Source organism: Arvicola amphibius, chromosome 4 (assembly GCF_903992535.2).
Source record: "Arvicola amphibius chromosome 4, mArvAmp1.2, whole genome shotgun sequence".
Lineage (NCBI taxonomy): Eukaryota > Metazoa > Chordata > Mammalia > Rodentia > Cricetidae > Arvicola > Arvicola amphibius.
The window spans coordinates 38,990,173-39,009,927 of record NC_052050.1 but is presented as its reverse complement, the minus strand read 5'-3'; the positions used below and the strand labels follow the sequence as shown (position 1 = coordinate 39,009,927).

At 48.7% G+C, this 19,755-nt stretch overlaps 1 long non-coding RNA gene across 1 annotated transcript; it reads left to right on the top strand.

The window, feature by feature from the left end:
• The first annotated feature begins 13,287 nt into the window (after positions 1-13,287).
• LOC119813360 lies at positions 13,288-18,661 on the top strand. The gene is made up of 3 exons (XR_005285173.1): positions 13,288-13,539; positions 16,845-17,004; positions 18,572-18,661. It is a non-coding gene; the product is annotated as an uncharacterized LOC119813360 (long non-coding RNA).
• Positions 18,662-19,755: the final 1,094 nt, after the last annotated feature.

Here is a 19,755-nt window from a genome sequence, read left to right as displayed (position 1 = left end):
GATCTGACCCTTAGCTGCTGGACCACTTCCTAGCATGTGCCCAGTCTCTGTGCTCATGGGTGAGGATGAAGGATGGGTCTGCAGAGACCAAATGTCCTGAGAGGCTGTGACTCAGTAGAGCAAGAGCCCTGGATTCAAACCGAATGCTGTTACTAGAGGCTGTTGAGCCCTGCACTAGTCCCTGTCTGTCTTGAACACCAGGTTTCTCTGTCTTCAAAAGAAGGCATTGAGCAAAATGTGACCACTCTTGAGGTTCTTGCTGTGGCAGTCTGGGACAACCAGGTTCCCCCAAAACCCATTTCCACGGCCTCCAAGATGAGGATGCACTGAAAGATCACCAGGTCCTGTGTGCACCCACTTAAGAATCTGAGCAATTCCAGAATACTGTCCAGTCCCACAGATGGGAGTCCTTCAAGGACATAAGTTCAGCAGACCATCTTCCCCTATATGGCTCATTGAGATCCTCTCCCCAATGGAAATTTTCCCAACAGTGTGCTTAGCAGACAGCAGGAGATACATATTCCTCAAGGAACACCTAGCACCGGATGGATGGTATAATCATAAATCCATGAACAGCAATGAGATAAAATTATCATTATGTGAAGTTAAATTATTAATTAGCACCTCCAAAAAAAGACCAGCACCACCTGGTCTTGGATCTTGGAAGCTGTATTTCTGACAGCAGCAGAAAGATCTAAATAACTTATCAGTACTTTACAGCTAGGCGTGCTTCTCCATGACCATGTGGCCCAGAAGCCTGAGCACAGGGCTCCAGCCAGGCAGCCTGCCCCACCCACCCTCTGATAATACCAGTCTCCATAAGTGTTCAGAATTGCTGTGTGACTTCTGCTAGGGAGGCATGAGCCAGTGTCTACTCAACCCAGATAGGGCATCAACGAGAAAATAATGATTTCATCGAAGATCAACTTGGCCAAACCAGTGAGTCTCTTGGGATTACTTCCAAGAGCATGGGCAAACCACAGACATCTGAATCACCAAAAGAAACCCCACCCCAGCAAGGATGATGGCTCAAGAAACCTGCAGCCTCGGAGTTCTCAGCATGACTGCTCAACATGTCAGAGGGCCTTGACTCCCCAAAAGTTCCTATCATTTATGTAACTCTGAGAGGGGCCTTGTAAGCTTCAAAGACTTCTTGAGACTTGTGAGTTGTCTACTTCCCACATCTTAAGGAGTCTGACTCCAGGGTGGAATATTTCAACACAGAAAAAGACCCTGCACAATAAGGGAAAAGAGGAGTAATTTACATGACCTGTTGCTATGGGGGAAACTCAGACACAGAACAAGATAAAAAAGGAACTGATCAGAACACACTGAGAAGTTTATATACTGGGATGAGAGGGGGTAAGGCCCCCAAACTGCTCAAATATCTGAAAACTAAAGCATGTGACATGTAATTAGGGCCTCTGTCTTGTGCCATGTGCAGGCTTCTTGACAGATAGCAGGAACTCAAAGGAAAGACCACCATTGCCTCCTGCAGAGGGAAATGATGTGAGCCAGGCTAGAGCAGCAAGCCTACTCTTTCCACTTTGCCTAACTCCATCTCTGATGAAGAACATGATCTTTATCACCATTGTATACACTGATACCACTGGTATCATCACCACCCATGAGCCCCACCACCTCCTTCAGGCCATGTGAGAGAGCTAGACGCTTTCGAAGGCATCTCCCTTACCAAGGTATCCATCCCTGCTATGGGATGCTGGTGAATTGTGAGCCTGTGGAACACCCCAGGAAGATGGAGCTAACTCCCTGCCTCTTCTGAAATCACTGCTGTATCTCTGGAGAACAATTTTTTACTCGTTCGTGTGTTTGCTCACTCCACAAGCATCTACCAAGCTCCTACTAGAAGCTGCTTCAGTGTTGGTTCTTATGAGTCCAACTGAGGAAAGTACAGCCTAGCACCCTTCTTTAAAAGTCTCGCCAAAAGGCTGAAGAGATTACTCAGCAGCTACTTCCCTTGCAAAGGACCTGAGCTCATTTCCAACACCCCTACTGATGGCTCAAAACTACCTATAACTCTAGCTCCAGAAGATTCAGCACCTCTAGTTTCTGAAGGTACCTGGACTCACATGCACATAACCAAACAGAGACGCACAAATACTTATAATTTAAAACTCTAAAAATTGCTGGGCAGTGGTGGTACACACCTTTACTCCCAATACTTGGGAGGCAGAGGCAAGCAGATCTCTGTGAGTTCAAGGCTAGCCTGGTCTACAAGAGCTAGTTCCAGGACATGCTCCAAAGCCACAGAGAAACCCTGTCTCAGAAAAAAAAAACTGTAAAAATTAAAAATATATATATAAGCTAACAAAGTAAGTCAGGAATTTTGGCACATGCCTCTTATCCCAGCACTCAGGAGGTAGAGGCAAAGAAATCAAGAGTTCAAGGCAACCTCAGATATGCAGTGATTTAGAGGTCAGCCTGGTTTATGCGAGACTCTGTCTCAAAACAAAACAAAACAGCCTGCAAGATAGGGTTGGGGAAATAGCTTAGTCAGTGGAAGACTGACTGAGCCCTGGGACTGAGTTCAGTTCCCCACAGTCATGTAAAAAGCCAGACTCAGTAGTTCCACCTGGAATACCAGTGCAAAGGTGGAAATAGGATCCCTGGCCTTACTAAGCAGCCAGTAGAGCTGAACTGGTGAGTTCCAGGTCCACTGAGAGACCTGGAAAGGTAGGGAAGGATTGAGGAAGATAGCTGACATCATACATGCATACGCACACACATGTAAGATCAGGTACGCACACATATACAAACATACACATATACAGACACGCACACACCTCTTCCCAGATAAAAAGCTCCCGAGAGCTAGATGTGTATCTGTTAGTGGCTTTTCTTTTGCTTTGATGAGGCTCCATGGCCAGGGCAATTTACAGAAGAGTTTGGGCTTGTGGTTCTGAGACAGTAGGGTTGAAGGCATGGCAGCTAGTACTGCAACTGAGAGCTCACATCCTGAATCAGGAAGCAGAGAGCTCCCACTGGGAATGGCATGAGGTTTTGAAACCTCAAAGTCAGTCCCTAGTGACTTACTTCTGCTAGCAAGGTCGCACCTCTTAAACTGCCCAAACAGAGCTGCCAACTAGGGACTAAGTATTCAAATAACTGAGCCTATGGGGGGCATTCTCATTCAAACCACCACGACTTAGTGGCACATACCGGCAGTCCCATCACTCAGGAGGCTGGAGCAGGGGCATCACGAATTTGAGGCCAGCTTGGACTACATAGGGAAACCCTAGCCAAGCAGGCAGGGTGGCACACTGGCAGAGCACTAATCTTAGCTTCTTCCAGCAGCAGCATAGGAGGCTCAGCGACCCAGCCTAGGTGATTACTGGATAGTAGCAGCGGCAGGATCCAGCCTTGATCTACCCTGTGCTGTCTGGCTCCAGAGACCCGTACTTGGCCCCCAGAAGGACTGTGTATGTGGACTCACTTGCTGGTTCATAGAGGCCAGGTAATCAACACCACACCTCCACATAGGCCATATGCAGGAGTCCTTGAGGCAAGTTTATGGAGTTCCACTGAGGCACATGGTGTTCACAGCAGCAGATAGTTATGAATCCAATGGGATGTGGGGTTCAATATAGATGGAGGTGCAGGCAGGGATAGTGCTGTCCTACACTTGTTTCCTATGAGTGCCCCCTACAGCCCAGATTCCTCCCGTCCTAATATCCACGCTGGCTCTAGGCAAAGGAGACCTGAATAATTCACAGCCAGTGCATGGCCCAGCCCCAAGGTGGCTTTCTGGTGGCCAAACCAGAGCCATGGGTAGAGGCCAGGGCAGCTGGACCTGGGAGGGGCTGTCTTGGGTTTGAGAGCCATGAACATTCAGGAAGGGAAAAGTAAACAAGACCCCATGAATTATTCATCAGGGCAGCTGCTGATGCAGCCTGGGGGAGACGATGGTGTGACAATGTGACAAGCCTGATGTTACCATACAAGCCTGGTGCTTCCAATGTGGCCAAGGGGAGAGTGGCAGTGGTGGGTCTGCTGGAGTGCACACCCCAGGTCACACATTATCCAGAGAAAGCTGAGCTGGGCTCACAAACATCAAAGGGCTGTGTGCATCAAGAGTAAAAGAGAGCCTTACCAAGCCCAGCCCTGGGTCCACTATAGCCCTGCCGCTCCAGATGGCTGAGATAACAATGTCACTTCAACCTAAATACCCAAATCCCATAGTTCTTGAGCACAGTCCTGGACACAGGTAGAAGGTAGAGTCACCGTGGTCCTTGGGTCATCTAGCTCTCTGGGCATCCCGTCTCCTGTCTCTCCCTACTGTCTTTCCTTAATACTGTAATTCACAGACCTCCCAAGAGAGGAAACATTGTGAGCCCTTCTATGTCTATCATGGAGAAAGCCAAACTGGCTGCAGGTCCTCCACTGTGCCATGGCCCCTACAAGGTCCCCAGGTCAAGCAATGGGCACAAGCAGCTAGTAGAGATTTATATTTCTCCACTGATTGCTGTGTGACAATAGATTGGCTGGTTTCTGTCTCTGAGCCTTGGGGAGCTAGACAAGAATGTCTCTTAGGTTCCTCTGAGCTCTGTGACAAAATGACAGAGTAGGAGAGAAAGGTTGGATGACTGCTCCCTCTAGGTAGGGATCCTGGAGTTGGAAGTGTGAGGACTGGGATTTTCTGGTATCAAGAGTAAGGGGTCAGGCCTTCCTTCTCGAGGTTCCAGTTCTTGAGTTTTTCTTTAAGAGTGAACATGTTCTAACAGTGGTGAATGGTAGCCCCCAGTGGTATAAGCTCCTCAGCCCCACTCTACCATGGTGATGCTGAGATCCTTGTAAGGCGGGTTGGTTAGCATGGTTATGACTCCCAGTATAAGCATGCAGCAGCCATAGAGGCTCCGAGAAGCTGCGTGCCTGGTCCAAGCCCCCAAAGCCAACAACAAACAGAGCCCAATACAGAATCCTAGACCAGACCTGTGTTCTTCAGCGTCCACCCTGTAGCAGGACCATCTACCTTGTCATCCATCCATGCTGGACCAGAGTCTTCCAGCCTGCTCTCAGGCCAGCTCACAGAGGCAGAAAGGCTACCCACAGACTCTTCTTCATATAAAACACTCTCAATCCCACGTATCTCTGTGTAGCCATGATGGGCCTGTCTTCTGAGAGCCACCACTGAGTTCACAACCATTCAGAACAGATCAAGATAGGAAGGGTAAGCCTGGGCAAGGAGACGGGTCTAGAAATGGGGACATGAGAAGAAAAGAGAGAGAGAGAGAGAGAGAGAGAGAGAGAGAGAGAGAGAGAGAGAGAGACCATTCTGATCAGAAGCCCAGACCCAGAGCAGCTGCCTAATTGCTCTGTCATGAATAAGTGATGGCAGCCACCACCAATGTTTCCACAGGGCTGTCCGGCTAGGGCAGAAGGGGCACTAAGTGAGGAGGTTTACCAGAGACCAAGCATCTTCTGGTCACTCAAACACAGAACCTTATACATTCTTAATGGGCCTTTAGAGTGGCAGGCTGACCTGAAGGACACAGGGTGTGCCCAGAGCTAGAGTGCTGGGGTACTAGGTCCCCAGCAGCGCTGATTCTGGGGAGGGGCCCGAGAGTAGATGTCATAGCACCTCTACCTGGGCATGGTACATGAGACAGAAGCAGCCTGGTTCCTGGGTTCTTGTTCATCCTTTTAGCAGGGTTCTTAGTTCCCAGGGCCTCAGTTTACCTCCTGGAGTTAGGAAAGCTGCAATCCTCTTGACTTTTCAGTTTCAGGGACTGGCGAGTGTGCCGCAGGAGCTGAGGAAGAGGGCAAAGTTGCAAGTCCCCTTGGACCAATTGTCTCCTGCAGGGGGAAAGCACATAGTAGACCTGAGCTCTTTACAAAGCACCTGCCGCCCATCCCGCAGGCCACTTCTCACATGCAAGGCTCTGCAGACCACAAAGAAGGACTCTGCCTTAAGAAGCAGGAAAGGACTCCGGGCTCTGGGGACTTAAAACACACTAGGTTGTGGGGGACTGACCAGTTGTGTGACTTTCAGGGTGGTCCTGTACTGCAGTTTTCCTATATTAACTACTTCTGTTGCTGCCACAAAAATACCCAATGAAAGCAGCTGAAGCAAGGAAGTGTGTGTTTGATCACAGAGGAGGACGGGTCAGTTCACCATAGGTAGGAAGGCACAGGAGCAGGCCATAGCTAGATTACACTGTGTCTACTGTCAGGGAGCAGAGGGGTGAATAAATGCTGGCTCTAACCTTGGCCCCTTCTTTTTCCTTTTTATTTGGTCCAAGACCCCAGCCCCTGGGATAATGCTGCCCACATTCACAGTGGGTCTGCCCTCCTCAGTTAGACCTTTTTAGAAACTCCCTCTTAGGCACACCCAGACCTGTGCTTGAGGGTAATTCTACATAAGTCAAGATGGCAGTGGAGACAAATAGTAAAGGTCCCAGCTACTTTCAGGGATAAAAGACCAGTGGGTTGTTCCCATGGCCATCTTCAAAGTGCAGACCCCCAGAACACGTGATTTTAGACTACCTGAACCATCAATTCCCACAACAGATAGGAGGGGACTATTGCTGGCTCCTTAACTCCCTATTGTGCTGGGTCCTTAACTCTCTTTCTGTGCAGAGATTCGTGATGTCCAGTGTTCGTGCAGTACTTGAGTCCAGGGCTGGAAACAGAGTAAAGTATCCTCAAAAGAACAACAGACATATTATCATGTCATCCAGAGGGTCCTGGGCACACACAGGAGGGACTCCAATAGGCATGTACGCAGCCGCATGTATGACTCCGGCAGCCAACCATGGAAGCCACTCAGGTGTCCATTGATGGCTGAGCAATAACAAATCGAGGAAGTGATGCTCAGGGGTGTGTGAATACCTGCCTTCAAATGGAATGCATTGTAATGCATCAAACATGCATGAAACTCAAAGACCTTATGCTAAGGGAAATAACCAAGCCACGTAAGGCCAGTGATTTCAGCCACGTGGAGTACCTGGAGTGACCAGGAGCAGAGTGATAGAAAGCAGACCTGAGGTTGCAAGAGTCTGGAGGGACAGGGATTTGGAGAGATGTTACTGACTGAGTACCAAGTTCCAGTAGCCTAGGCTGGCCCCAAACTCACGCTTCTCCTGCCTCAGCCTCCTGAGTGCTGTGATAGTCATGCATCACTACGACTGGCTTACACAATTTTTACATTTTGGTGTACGACAAAACTTACTATCTTAATCATTTTAAATATTGGCTTTAGTAGTGTTAAATATACTCACATAGCCATGCAAACAATCTTGGAAACTTTTAATATTACAAAACTGAAACTTGGGCTAAGTGTGGTGGTGCACGCCTGTGATCCCGGCACTTGAGATACTGAGGCAGAGAGATTGAGAGTTCGGGGCTGTTTATTGGGACCCTGAAAATAATAATAATAATAATAATAATAATAATAATAATAATAATAATAATAATAATAAACTGCATATGGCCAGAAGCTCAGAGCAGGAGTCTACCCAAACCATGTACATTCCTTAAGAAAATTAGAGAGAGTTGGGGCGGTGGTAGCACACGCTTTTAATCTCAGCACTCGGGAGGCAGAGGCAAGCAGATCTCTGTGAATTCAAGGCCAGCCTGGTCTATAAGAGCTAGTTCCAGGACAGGCTCCAAAGCTACAGCGAAATTTTGTCTTGGAAAAAGAAAAAGAAAAAGAGAAAGGCTGAAAAGATTGTTCAGTGGTTAAGAGTATTTGCTGCTCTTGAATAGGACCAAGTTCAGTTCCCAGCACCCACATCAGGCAGCTCAAAACTGCCTCTAACTCAATCTTCAGCATATCTGACACCCTCTTTTGACCCCATCAGGTGTATACACTCACATGCACAAGCTCTCCACCCACTCATACACTTAAATTTAAAAATTAACTAATTAAAATAAAAAGAAGAAAAGAGAGAAGACATGGAGATGGGTTATTTATAGACCATCATTGTGCTGGCTAGTTTTATGTCAACTTGACACAAGCTAGGGGTATATGAAAGGAAGGACCCTCAACTGAGAAAATGCCTTCATAAAATCCGATGCAGTGATCCTGGAGGCGGCTGCTTCCCTCTGCTCTGAGGACAGCAACAGCCAAGGCTCTCGGTGAAATGGAGGCAATGCCACCTTTCCAAAGCTGGTACCCTTAACCTGGGCAAAGTTTATAGTCAAGTCCTTTTAGGGGAACAGACCACGGGGCTCCTTCCCTGCTACTAGAGATGGAAGGAGCCTTTAAGGGATGGTCAGTATTCAGGGCAGAAGAGCAGCAGAGATCTCGTGTTGGCCCAGAGCTTGGTCATAATTTTATGGAATCCTCAAAACGCCAGAGCTGAGCCTCCAGTACTTACTGTATTCCCACGAAGCACTAAACATCATCCTAAGAGTTCTGGGAACCTTTTAACCCTCACAACAACACGAAGCATTACTGTCAATATTTCTATAAAACTGAGGGACAGCATGGCTAAGCAGTTTTTCCAAGATCATACAATTGTGAGTGGCCTAGAGGGGCTTTGAACTCAAGCAGTGTGAGCAGGATTCAAGTGTACAGGCCTCACCCTGCCCTGCTGGCCCTTAGTGACTGTAGTGCTAGACAATTAGCAAGGATTTCTACTCTCAACAGTGAAGGAGACCAGTTGTGCAAGCCTCCCACAGCCAGAGCTTGGACTTGAACCTGTGACTAACATTAGCACCTAGAGATGCTTGCAGTTAAAACATAGCAAAGCTGTGCCTGTGTTTCAGACAAGGAAACTGAGGTTGGGAGTGACTGTCATTTGCCTACACGCTCTGCCGTTGAGGGGCAGAGCTAAGCCCAGAGAGCTTTCAAACCTAAGAAAGACGCAAGTTTAGGGATAGGACTGCGTCATCTTGTTGACAAATCAGGACTGCCTTTCTGGAAAGGACAGCTACAACGCTGGAGTGCTGAGCTGAGGCTCGGGTGCCAGAAATGGGGCTATTAGCAGCGAAGAGTGGGTGAAGGGCCCAGAGAAACAAGTCATTCCGTCATCCCTTAGTCTCCTTTTCTGGTGAATGAGAGTTCCAATAACACACACCACACAGGGCTCTAAGGAGGCCGATAGAATCCATGCAGAGTCTGTTGGCACACTCACTGTCTTCTGGCCTCAGCTAGAGGCCTACTGGGGTGTCATGTATGACACATGGATTCATGAAGGCGAAAACTTATAGGCTTCATTTTACCTGTGGCAGTGCTGTGATTAAAACTTCATCCTTAGTCTGGGGAAACCTGATGGATATATCAGGGCACATGGTATGTAGGCCAGGACTTCAGGTATGGAGATATACTTAAAGGTTTGGGAAGGGTGTGTGCGTAGAGGTGGGGGGTACCAGCCGGTTTCCATTACTGTCAGCTCCAACCTCACTCAGAGGGTTCAGGCACCTGCTCCTCCACCCTCCTCTTTACCTGACACTCCTCGCTTGCATACAGATGCCCCTCTGCCGGCCCTGGGGTGAGTAAATAAAAACCAAAACGTGGTTTAATGAAGACCATGAGCAGTAGGTATGCCGCCCACCAGGGGAGAGAGGATGGGTATAATCAGATAACAGTGGAGGCAGATGTTCAGACCTGGGCACAGATGGCCCCCACCTGCTCTGAAATCTGCATCCTGGCTGTGGTCCCTCACTGTCTGCCTGAGAGGCAGGTGAGAAGTAAGAGGTACAGCCAACAAGGAGAGCCTAGCCTGGTAAGGAAACTTCGCTTTGGGAGCGCTATTACCTCCGTGACAGCGCTCCACCTCATCTCTGAAGCCCCAGACCTTGACATGACCTCCCAAGAGGCTACCCAGGTCAATACCCAAGAGGCATTGTGGATGCCAGTTGGTGATGGGACATACTGAGGTCCAGGGCTGGAGGTCTGGGGATAACAGGAAAGGAGGAGATGGACAGAATCAGGAACTCAGCCATGAGACCCAGGAACGCTGTGTAGAAGATCGTCTTTCCCACCAATGCACCTATGGGAACAGGGAAATGGAGGTTGACTTCTTGGTTTCATGGCCTAACCTCAGCGTGGCAGCGTGGTTACCATTCCCAGGAGAGTCCACCTGTCCTTTGTCAGTTGCCCGAGGGGTCCTGGCTGGAAAGAATGCATACCCTGCCCCAGCATGCCAGCTTCTGTTCAGTAGCAGCATCACCCCCATTGCCTGAGGCTCGAAGGTAAGTGGTCCTGAGTTTCCTGCTCCCAGAGAGGCTAACACTCCAGGGCAGCCAAGCTGAACGTGGGTAAAACAGCGCAACATCTGGGCTGAGCAGAAGACACAGCTGAACTGGAGGGGAACACGACTCCTTCAGGCATGGAAGTGGGGGGTCCCCAGTTCTCCTCTCAGATGGAGTTGGTTAAGATGATGGTGATAGTGATGAGGAGGAAGAGGAGGAGAAGGAAAGGATGGAGAAGGAGGATACACATCAACAGGGCTTCTCTGGGATACCTGCCCGGCACTAGGTACTAGACTGAGCATCTCACCAAATTACATACATTATCTCTCTCAGTCCTTAGGATGGACCATGAGGTGAGTACTACCTCACAGATGAGGAACTGGAGAGTCAAGGAGGTTAAAACCTTGCCTACTTGTCACAGTACTAGCAGGTGGTAGAGGCAGAACTCACAAACTCCATGTGACTTATGAAAGTCAGAAAATACAGAGCAGAGCATCCAAGCTAGGAAGGAGTGGAGGAAGTCCCAGAGCCTGGCTGGTCCTTTTTCATAATTGGAATTGAATTTGGGGGAGTGGGGGCATTTGACTTGATGAGGTCACATGACAATTAAACCAGATCACAGCTGCCAACAAGAACTTAAACCAGAGCCCATGGCTTCCAATTGACACCAATACGGCAAAGTCCCAGAGACCCACAGCACAAGACCCAGAGGGAGACTACAAGAGTGATGTACCTGGGCCCAGCTGCTGGTTGCCACATCTCAGGGAACTGAAGAATCCCCTCAGAGGAGTCAAAAGCAGGAGACTGGAATGGGGAAGCAGAAAAGAGTGTGGAAGACAAACTCTGTTCAAGCCCCAGAAAAGCCGAGAAATGGAGGGATCCCGTCTCTCTCTGGGTCTTCTGGACCGTCCAACATTGCTTCCGCAGATCCCACTTTAGAACACAACTTGGAGATTGGGAGTATAACCCCATCGTTAGAGAACTCACATACTATACACAAAACCCCAAGATGAATCCCCAGCACCACAGAAACTGGGCATGGTGGCCCATTCCTGTAATCCCAGAACTCAGGATGTAGACAAGAAACCAAAAGTTTAAGGTCATTCTTGGCTACATGGTGAATTCAAGGTCAGCTTGGGATACACAAGCCTGTCTCAACAATCAGAATAGAACAGAAAGGAACAAAGCCTTTCTGACTCACTCGCTGAATTAACGTATGTAAGATGCCTATCATCGTGCCTGGCAGATGGCAGATACTCTGAGGGCCTCTGTTTCCTCCTTGTGCTTCTGTGTTTCCAAGGAATATTATGTCCTCTGGAGGAAGGGTTGTCTTTGGTCTATAGTTTATTGAGTGATTATTAAAGGCAGAATATTATACCATGAAACCCTTTACATGGCTACCCTGAGCCCTTTCTGGGCCCTTGATTTCCTGCAAGAATCTGCTCCTCTCACCGGGCGGTGGTGGCGCACGCCTTTAATCCCAGCACTCGGGAGGCAGAGGCAGGCGGATCTCTGTGAGTTCGAGGCCAGCCTGGTCTACAAGAGCTAGTTCCAGGACAGGCTTTTAAAAAAAGCTACAGAGAAACCCTGTCTCGAAAAAACCAAAAAAAAAAAAGAAAAAAAAAGAATCTGCTCCTCTGACCTGCCCCATCCTTCCAGGGGCACCAGTCAGCTTTGCAACTCTCGTGGTCCACCTCCAAGGGTATTTCCAGCCTTCCTCATTTCACCTGTTAAACATGGAGTGTCCTCCCAGGGTCCCACAGGCTATGAAGTCAATCCAGCTCAGGTTACATATACACAATCTATACTATGTAGCCATAAGAAGAGGATTCCAGTGACTGAAGGACCATCACAAGGTGGGAGATGCAACCCCAAGACCCTTAGTTTAACCTGAGAGCTCCCCTCCACCAGCATCCCAGTGGTTTCTCCTGCTCAAGAAAGAGTCCTGCTCCATTGATGGTGACCTGTCAATAGGCTGACTTCTTGCCTGCTTTTCTCACCTGTCCCAGGCAGAATTAAGAGAGAGGCACTGTGCCATGGGTGTGGCCCTGCACCTGTCCTTCCTTGGAGCCCTCCTCAGCATTAAGAATGAACATGGGACAGTTTAACTTCAGCCCTCCCAGCTCTTCCCCTTGCCAGCTGTGTGACTGGGAGCCAGTCCCTTAACCTCTCTGAGTTTCAGCTCCTATAAAGTAAGATGCCAGCAATCGCCCCATGCCTCCTGAGGTTAGTGGAAGGATTAAATGAGATAACACCACTAGAACGACCTGCATACTGTCTAGCTCACAGGAGGAGCTCGATAAATGGAAGCTGTGATTATTACACTCAAGTCCCCACCTCCAGATCAATTGCTCCATCTCTCTGCACTCTCTGTGTGATATCAGCTCCGGGCCCTGTGGGAAACAGAGCTGAGTAAAGTCCTCTCCCTGGCTAGGCTCCACCTCTGGTCACCTTGGAGGGTCAGGCCAGCCACACATGGCTGGGGACAGCTGCTGGTTCCATTAGCAGCCACAGAAAGGAGCATTCCCCCAAGGACCAGTCTATTTTCCACTTGGCCCTCAGATAATGAAAGCAGAGTAAACCCTGAGAAGGGGAAAGACCACGCGGAGGAGGCGATGCTAAGGGAACCAGGGATGCCTTTTACTCCTAGTTACCTTTGTCCACGGCCTCACTCTGATTGCTTGGATTGCTTCGTCCATTTCTCCTTCCTGATCCCAAGGCGAGATGACATTATGGGTGGTGTGTGACATTCCATCAGTGTTGCTGCAGCTCTGCTTCTGCTCACCGTGCAAAGAGAAGGGGATTCCTTGAGCATCTAAATCCAGATTCCTTTCTTCTTGGCTGTTCTCCTTAGAGCTGAAGGCTTCACAGAAGCGTGACCACTCCTTAGGCCTTTGCTGTGGCTCCGATGAGATGCAGATGGTCATGGAGTAGGGTAGAGGGATGTGGGGGTTTGGGCAGGTAGGTGTAGGGTGGGGTGGCAGCACAGAGTTTGGAAATGGAATAGAGGATAGGACCCACCCACCTTCCCTCTTCCTGAAAGGGCCTTTATCTCAGAGGAAGTAGCTTCCAAGCAGAGGTCCGGCAGGCCTTTCATTACCGAAGTGCAGACTGGTGGTTAATGGCCAGAGCATGACTGCTGGGCAGCTGAGCACTCTCCCATGGCCCTCCCCAGAGACATACAGACTCCGTCTTGTTCTCGGAATGGCCAGAGCTGCAGGAAAAGGCATGGGCTGTAGGAGAGCCAGAGGCAGGACAGACATTGAGCCAAGGCACCCTGCTAACATCATGGCCAGTGAAGAAGCCCCACGTGTTGACTGCGTGCCTCCTGCAGTTCCACTGCAGAAGAAGGGTTTGGGCTCCACTCAGAAGCTGAGTCAGGTAAGAAGTGTTGACCACAGAGTTCTGGAAGGGTCCCTAGGGAGATGAAGAAGCAGGAATATTGTCTAGTGGGCTGACAGGATGCTCACAAATCCAAGGCAACGGGCCAGAGACTGGAGTGGGGTGGGGAAGCAGCAATGGGCAACCCAGGGCAGCAGATCATCAATTTCTTCCAGCAAGGCCTTGGTGGTCCCCACTCCTGTGCTTGCTCACAAAACAGTCACTAGACAAATGAATGAGTGAATGAGTAAATGAATGAATGGAAAAGTTGATCTTAAAGGCTAGAAGCTAAAAATGGAAGGGACAAGGTGATTTCTTTTTCAGAACCCTATGCGCGCTTTCCATAGGATCTCTGTGTGCAAGCCTGCCTGGTGCACCTTTGTGCCAGGACAGGGGTTCTCTCCAGGTCTTCACCGGCCAGACAAAGCACACCTCTATCATTGAGAGAGCTCTGTTCTGGGATTCACCAGACCTTTGCCTTCTGACTCTGTTACTGGTTGCCATAAAGCCATGGGCAACTCTTCTCCAGATTTTAGGACACTTTCTCTGTAGGTGGTAGGGTCAGACAGGTCCTTGATGCCCCCATAGAGGGTGACTATCCCGTGTTTCTAGAAGATACAAGCAGTTGCCCATCACGTCTGTGTTCCCCTCCTTCTCTATACAGCCCCTGGCTGAGGCTGAACTTGTATTTTAAATGCTCCTATGCCTCCATCAGAGTCCCTTACCCTTAACCCCAGAGTATCAGATAAGCTTATAGGTTCCACTGGAATGGCTAGCAGGTGATAGGTCCAGTCCAGAGCCATTATCAGAAAATGCAGTTCAGAAACATAAGTACTTATTAATCAAATATCTATTGTATACAGACCACTATGCCTGACACAACGAGAGTCAGGAAAGTATTCAATTTCCCTCTCCTTCTGCTGCGAGGATCTCCCCTCCCCCAACTAGGATACACCCCACCTCGGCACCCTGGCCCTGAGAAGAATGCCCACTGCCCCAGTAGCTGGGAGCTCTCCAAAACAGAGGGGGTGGGCACACTGTCTGGGCACCAGTAGGCTGCTGTCACCAGCTGGACTGCGCTTTGCCAGGCAGATAGGCTAAAAGGGATGACCCAGCTTTTCAACAAGTATCAGGGGTGAACTATCGGAGGCTCCCTCCTGGGCTCCTTCTTGCTTGGCACTGCCTGGGTGCTCACACAGCCACCAGTGTCCCTCCTCTTCTAATCATGCTTCTCCATGCATTCCCTCCTTTCAGTCTGAAGCTGGTTTGCCACTGAGACTGCAGACTGCACTGGCCTCTCCAGTTAGGTGGGACCAATGACAACAAAGCTGGAGGTGTCAAAAATGCCCATTTTCAAATGGAGGAGTCCCTTCCCTCCCCCAAGATGCACTCTCTCCAATGCTAAATGCACTTTGCAAGCAACAGGAAGAGGGAGCGAGGGCTGGCTCCTGCTTGGAGATGAAGCCTTCCTTCCTTCCTCTGTCTCCAAACTCCATTAAGCATTCTGGAAGAGACGGAAATGATTATCGGGGGGGGGGGGGCAAGCAAGGAAAAGAAGAGGGAAGGGGAGGAAAAAGGGTGAGCCAGGCCTAGCTTGGACACACACACACACACACACACACACACCAGATCCCCTTATCTGATTAAGGATCCAAGGAAAGTCAAAAGCTTCAGGAAAATTAAAATGACCTACGGGGTTACCCAGCCAAGATCGGCAGGCAGATTGCAAAGCTCAAGCCCAGTGGGGATTTCCTCTGCTCTGGTGAGTTCCCTGGCTCTGACCTTAAACCCAAGGGCAGAGAATCATCCAGGGCTGGGGAGCTCAGGATGGCTTAGACCTTATGGCAAGAGCCCTGCAGTAGGCAGCTGGTATCTATGCCTATTTCTCTACAAAGCCCTGAGGAGAGTACAGAGACAGACAGGCACTCTTGTTTACTCAGAAGCCTGTAAAAATGAGTGCTTCTCCTCCATAGTTCTCTGATGTTTGGTTCTTGGCTCTTTCCAAAATTTAGAAGCAACTTCCTCCTTGCGTGCCGATCCCATGAACAGCACAACCCATAATGACCTCCCAACAATATCATAGACCAGCACCTTTTCCTTCTTGGCCTCAGCTTTCCCTACTATAAGATGGGTGGAATGATCTAGACAGAGTTGGGTATGCCAAGGTTTTAAGTCAGCCTGGGAATAAGATTGCGTGAGCAGAGCTGGCCATACAAAGTGCTGCAGCCAGCTGGCGATTCTGTCCCAGTGGGACAGAAAGGACAGGGTTGAAATGAATTACTCTGTGAGCCAGCCCAGGACTGGACTGACAGAGAGAAGTTCAAAAGCTAGACACCCACCTAAGATGGGAGTTCCCCCCTAGCATGCCCGCAGAACCATTTGCTAAGCACAGGATTATATTTGTAAACATTCCAGAACACACACGTTTGGAAGCTAGCAAGTTGCCTGACATTGAAAAAAATATTATATACACAATGTCAGATACTTTAATAAGCACCCACAGCTTCTTTTCCCTGATTAGAGTTTTTGATTTTTTTTTCTATTGTTTTGGGAAGAGTTTGTTTTGTATCATGTTGCAACCAGGCAGTGGTATTAACTTAGCAACTCAGTCAGGCCTAGAACAGCACTAAAGAGTGTCTGAACACTCTGGTTTTGTGGGAGCTGGTCAACCCTGGCCAAGACCGCTCTGGGCCCTTGGGAACCACTGACTGCAGCTGCATCATCCATTTCGGTATTCTGTAGGAACCACTAAGAATTTGGGCTTTATGGGTGCTAGATGTGAATCTACTTGAGGAGATGCTTGGCTTCTAGCAAGTCTGTCCCTGGAACTGTTGCAGTCTAGCCCTGGGGGGTTGATTATCAGATTGTTCTAATGCTCAATGCTTTCTCCCATCTTTCAGCTGTAAGATGCTTTTCTGTGCTTCTCAAGCCTCCTACTCCTGGGCTCTGAAGGGAAGATGCTGCCAATGGCATGGTAAAGGTGGCGAGAGGCATCCCACAGGGCAGAGGTCAGGAAGGCATGCACACTTCCTCATGCATCCCCCACACAGAGACTAGGTAGGTTCCTAGGACCTGCCGAGAACTGGGCAAGCATTGGGATCTGCTTTTCTCTAGTGTCTTGCTTTTGAGCAATATAGCAAAGGAAAAAAAAACCCACAAGAACAAAAGGTCTCAGGGGCCTTTGTTTAGATGGCTTTATGCATGGATTCTTTCCATTTTTGCCTACCAGCTCTCCTTGGAGGACCAGCTCTTTCAACAGGCTTCTGCCATACACTCAGGTGGAATTCTTTGCCCCACTTGCGCAGGTCCTTTGCATTCTATTCTCGTCTGCGTCTGTTTCTGGAACCTGTTTGTGCCAGGCATCCTGCTGCGACACATTTTAGTATCTCCAGCCCTAAGAACATCCCCGGGAGTAGACAATGCTCTCTCCGTTTTGTGACTGACACTCAAGGCTTAGCCGGCGAGGTAAGTAATTGGCCTAAGATATTAGAGCTCACTCAGGTACTGGTAACACTGGAAGCAGGTCCTCAGTGGGTAGAACCCCCTTGCCAGGTGATGGCTCTCCCTGCCACTGCTGGTACTGTAGTAGCCACAGCTTTCATTCTTGACTGTCCTCAGGGGTCCCTTGTTTTGTGTGTACACCCTTGGCCATAATACACAGTATCCCTCTTTATCAATAGTTTTGCCTTCAGAAATTTCATTACCCTGGATTAGCTAAATCCTGAAATATTAGGTGGGGAATTCCAGAAAATAGCTGGATAAACCCATCTGGCATGCACCAGCCATGAGTGGGCTGAGAGCTGATAGATAGGTCAGGGACAGATGGGTTCTGGGTGCACCATTCTTGCATAGGAGACTTCAGGACCTTGGACAGAGCCAATGGCTCCCTCCATAGCCATGGAAGGGAACTCATTTCTGAGGATTTGGCATGGTGAGGGAGGCAGGCAGCAGATGAGCAAAGGCCACAAGAAAGGAAAGGAGGCTCAAAAGGCAGGTGCTGCAGAGGAGGCCTGGCCACTTCTCCCTCTTTCCCCTTCAGTTAATCTCTGCTGGGAGCAAGGCAATGTTTTTAAATCAAAATCAGATCAATCATTTTTATGCTCCAACTTTTTAGTTCCTTCCCTTCATGCTCAGAGCAGCCAAACTTCCTTACTCCAGCCTCCAAGGTAACATGACCAGGCCCTTGTCAATTCTGGTCCACCTCTGATTCTCTCCCCAGAAACACTGATCTTCTTGATACTCCTTGAAGATTCCCAGCGTACTCTTACCTTGGGACCTTAACACCAGCTACTCTCACGCCTAAAAATCCTAGTATGCATGCCTCCCTCCTTTTACTCTTCCCCTTGGATCTAAACTTAAATCCTACATTCTCATGGATGACCTGAACAGTATGCAACTCCCACAACAACCCTCTCCCCAACCTGCCTCTTTTCCATTACACTGACTATCTATATGCTTGTTATTGCCCGCCATTCATTTGATTTGGATGAAGCCTCCACGAGAGAAGGTATTTTAGTTAGAGTTTCATTGCTGTGATGAAACACCATGACCAAAAACAAGTAGGAGATGAGAGGACTTATTTGGCTTGCGCTTCCACATTATTGAAGGAAGTCATGGCAGGAACTCAAGCAGAGCTAGAAGCTGGAGGCAGAATCTGATGCAGAGGCCATGGAGGGGTGTTGCTTACTGGCTTGTTCTCAATGGTTTGCTCAGCTTGCTGTCTTATAGACCCCAGGACCACCAGTCCAGGGATAGCACCACCCACAATAGACTGGGCCCTCTCCCCATCAATCACTAATTAAGAAAATACTCTACAGCCAGATCTTGTTGGAACATTTTCTCAACTGAGGTTCCCTCCTCTGAGATGACTTTAGCTTGTGTCAAGTTGACATAAAACTAGTCAGCACAAAGGGAGCTTTAATGTTTTGGTTTTAATGTTCCCTCTATAGTGTCTAGGGTACTCCATCATGCCCTGCACATGACAGGGACTTGGTTACATTTGCTGAATGGGTGAACCACCTCATTCTTACAGAAACCAGCAACCCAGAGGTGGTCTGGCAGCCTCTTCTGGATATGGCCTGAAAGGACAGAGCAGGCTACAGCAGCAAGGAGGCTTGTGAGGAACATGGAAAGAATATGTGGTAGCTGAGAAAGGAAGCAAGGTTGAGCAGCGCCTATCAAGAGACTAAATATACTCTTGTCAAGAAAGAATGAGTTGGGGGCATGGGAAGAAAGGAGGGAGGGGAACTGTGGTAAGTATGAAAAATAAAAGAAAAATGCTAATAAAATACAAAAAAATTAAGGAAGAAAGAGTTGGGCTGGAGAGATGGAGCAGTGGTTAAGAGCACCAACTGCTCTCCCAGGGAACACTGTTTGGTTCCCAGCACCCACATTAAGGCTAACAAGCATCTGTCACTCCAGTTCCAGAAGATCCAACACTTTCCCAGCCTCCACAAGCATTGCACATGCATGGTACAAAGATAAACATACACACACATGAAGTAAACATGCACACACATGAAATAAAAAAAAAACAAATAGGCAAATAATTTGAAATGGAGTGAACCGAGGACGAGAGTGAGGCAGAAGACACCGGAGGGAGGAACACAATTCAATTTTGTGTCCCAAAAGACACAAAAGAGCTGTAAATGCCTTACCAAATAAAGCTGATGGCCCCTGCCCCACACCATTCACCCTCAGTATGGGAAGATTGTTTGCTCATGGGAAGTAAAACCCCGAGGATCCCTTGTGAGTTTTCTCTTTTTCTCTGTCTAGGTTGCCTCACCTAGAATCCAGGGATGAAGAGTCCTGCTGCCTGGACTTCAGGGAGAGGAAAGGAAAGGCCTCCTTTGCAAATTGTCTGACATTTGAGGATCACTCAACAAAATCATCCTTCTGAGGTTACACAGCATGGCTTAGTAGTATGAACATTTACTGATCTTTCAGAAGATCCGAGAGTTCAGTTCCTAGGACCCATGTTAGGTGACTTAGTTTCCTTTAACTCCAGTTCCAGGGGTTGCAACTTTTATCTTCCATGGGCACCTAAATGCATGTGTGCTCCCCACCGCACCCTCTGTCTCTGTTTCTGTGTGTGTGTGTGTGTGTGTGTGTGTTTCTGTCTGTTTATATCTTTATCTCTATCTGCCCCCCCACAAACACATTTAAAAAAAACTAATTTTTAAAATTCTGGGTCCCACCCCTCCAAGTTCCTATCTG